The following is a 3207-nucleotide window of genomic DNA, read 5'->3' as shown; positions in this document are numbered from 1 at the left end:
TCTCTCTCTCTCTCTCTCTCTCTCTCTCTCTCTCTCTCTCTCTCTCTCTCTCTCTCTCTCTCTCCCTCTCTCTCTCTCTCTCTCTCTCCCATTCACATACTCACACATACTTCAGTTAAAAAAAGTTAACATTAGTGTTATTATTCCATTTAACAAATGAAGAAATTAAGTCTCAGACATGTTTACATGTTCACTCCCCTAAGTGACGATGGCATTTAGCTAGTGAAGGAGGTCTCTGGATCCAGGTCTATATGGATTCAAAGCCCATGCTTCTAAACCTTATTTTGTCAGAAGCAGAAAAGAAGTCGGTATTTCAGAGGACGACTTGTAGGAAGGCAATCATTATTTAATAAAAAAAAAGAAATTAGGTGCTTAGGAAAATAACATTAACAGGCAGATGCTGCTGCCAATGGTACCGTAAACTGGCTATAGAGCTTTTGTTCTTTGTCATTTTTTTTTCCCCAAGTGTTCACCTATTTAATGTATTTGTTCTTCTAAGCATTGCGAGGCAGGATGGGAACTTTAAAGATGGGGCATAGAGGACTTAGGCACAGACGGCACATCCCACAGTCATCCTGCTAGAATACTGTGAAGGAAGAGCTCTGAAATCACAACCCCCGCTGCCCTGACAAACAATTTACAGGACAGGGTGTGTCAGGAGGAGAAACGCAAATAAGATACAGAGCAAGGTGTAAGATAAAGGAGAAAGGAAGCGGTCAGAATCTTAGTGTATTGATGTGTTTTATTCATGATCTGTTCCTGAGTAACAAATTACTGTAACATTTAGTGGCTTAAAACAGCAAATATTGAGGTTTCACAGTTTCCGTGGGTGGGGAATCTGGATGTGGTGGAGCTGGGTGCCTCTTTTTCCGTGTCTCCCATGAGGCGGCAGTCATCTCGAGTCTGAGGCCGAAGGGTCGGCCTCCTGGTTCCCTCACAGCCTCGCTGGCCAGATCCAGTTCTCCAAGGGTTGTTGGGCTGAGGGCCTCAGTTACTCATCTTGCCTTGTAAGGTGCTCCACCGTGCAGCTCACAACCAGGCATCTGGCTTCTGCCAAATGAACAAGAGAGTTAGAGAGAGAGAGAGAGCAGGCTAGATGCTGCGGTCTTATTGTAACCTGCCTTAATCCATTTGGCTGCTATGACGGAGCACCAGAGACTAAGCAGCTTATGAACAGTTAATTTATGGCTCACAGTTCTGGAGGAGGAAGGTGAGATCCGGGTGCCAGTAGAGTTGGGTGAGGGTCCTCTCTGGGTTGGAGACTTCTCACTATATCCTCACTTGGCAGAAGGTGCAAGGGTTCTCTCTGGAGCCTCTTTCAGAAAGCACCAATCCCTCAAGGGGTCTCCACATTCATGACTTATACATATCCCAGAGGCCCCACCTACTCAGACCATCATCTTTGGGGGTTAGGATTGCAACATATGAATTGTTGTGGGGGGGTAGACACAAACATTTAGACCATAGCCTAGCCTAATCTTGGAAGTAACATCCCATTATTTTTGCTATATTCTATTCATTAGAAGGAATTCTCTAGATCTGGCCCACATGCAAAGGGGAGGGAATTACACTAAGGTGTGAATACAAGGAGGAGGGGATTATTGGGGGCATCTTAGAGGCTGCTTAACACATGTGTTGATATGATTCATTGCTGGACTGAGCAGTCAGGCTATTTGAATTCAAATCTTAGCCTTATTACTTGCTAGCTATGTCATCTTCAATAAGTTACTTAACTACTTTGATCCTCAGTTGCCTCATGTGTAAAATGGAACTGTGAATGGTACCTACTGATCTTAAGGAGTCAACATGGATTCAATGAATAATACACAATCAAAAACTAGGGTAATGCCTGGACATTCAGTGAATTTTAGCTAACATTATATTAAAAACTTTTTTGTACACCTGAAAATAACACAGTATTGTAAATCGACTATACTTCAGTAAAAATTATATAGGATATAATGTAGCTTTTCTAGCTAATAATATATATTCAAAAGAGAAGGCTTTTAACTCCTGAAAATAATGTAACATAAAGTGGTCACAAAGGAAGTCAAAACCATAACCATTCTTGAAAAAACTGAAAAGACCTCACCTATGTTGACACTGAGCATTTTTCTCAATGTATTAGAATTTCAAACAACCAAAACGTAATCTAAGAAAGTGGAATACTTTTATTGCTGTATCACTCTCATAGTCTACCTTTTATCCTGATTTCATAAATATATTACTGCCCAAATGAGAATATTTACTCTCCCCTGGGGAGTGGAGTGGGTTTGTTTGGCTAATGTCACTCTGTCATTTGAATCTCAGATCTGAACCCTTCCTTACCCTTCCTTGCAGACCCCACTGGCTGTACACACAGACCCACTGACACACATACATACAATCAGATTCACACAGAGAGATAGACTCAATTCTTGGATATAAATATTAGTTACATTCAAAATGAACTGGAATTGCATAGACATGCTTACCAATAAATATGTTCAATTAATGAGATTTTACCTAAACTACTATATTCCCCAACTTGGTAAATGGCATCCATCATCTCCATCTACACAGGCACTAGGACAAAAACTAGGGAGTGACCCTGGTTCTCTCTCTTTCTCACTCCCCCATCTGATCGCTCACCCTTCTCTATCCAGCTCTCCTTGGTCACTTCTTTCTACCACAAATGTAGCTGCTTTAATGTAAGCCCTCATCAATGCCCAAAGTGAAGCTGGCTTCCTTTCAGAAATGAAGACTGTCTCTCACTCCAGCTCCTTTTCCCACCTTGCCACCTGGGCTCACCAACGCTGTGGGTAAATATTTCTGTAACTGTAACTCACAAAGTTATTTATGAAAATTGCCCATAGCCTTCATCTTTGCTGGTTCAGATCTAGTCTCTAGAGCCAGGCTGAGCCAGGGACAATGCAGCCCTCACCATCTCTTTTTAATCTGTCCCCAACTCCTGAGACCAGCCCAAAACTTCCCTATCAAGGGGAGCTTTCTAATTGCTTTATACAAGGAAATTGCTGGTGGTACGGTGAGGGAAGGGTCAACCATTCACTTATTTACCATTTGCAACTCTGAATTCCAGTTTACATTCAACTAGAACACTTTCTGGCAAAGAAACATCTTACTATGCAAAGGTACTACCCTGGGAAGGGTAAGATATCAAAACGCTTTTGCCCATTTAACATGGGGAATACTGGTTGGAGCAAAGTC

The sequence above is a fragment of the Lipotes vexillifer genome, unplaced genomic scaffold, assembly GCF_000442215.2.
Source record: "Lipotes vexillifer unplaced genomic scaffold, Lipotes_vexillifer_v1.1 scaffold327, whole genome shotgun sequence".
NCBI classification, from domain to species: domain Eukaryota; kingdom Metazoa; phylum Chordata; class Mammalia; order Artiodactyla; family Lipotidae; genus Lipotes; species Lipotes vexillifer.
The sequence above is the reverse complement of the archived record's forward strand: the minus strand, read 5'-3'. Positions refer to the sequence as shown.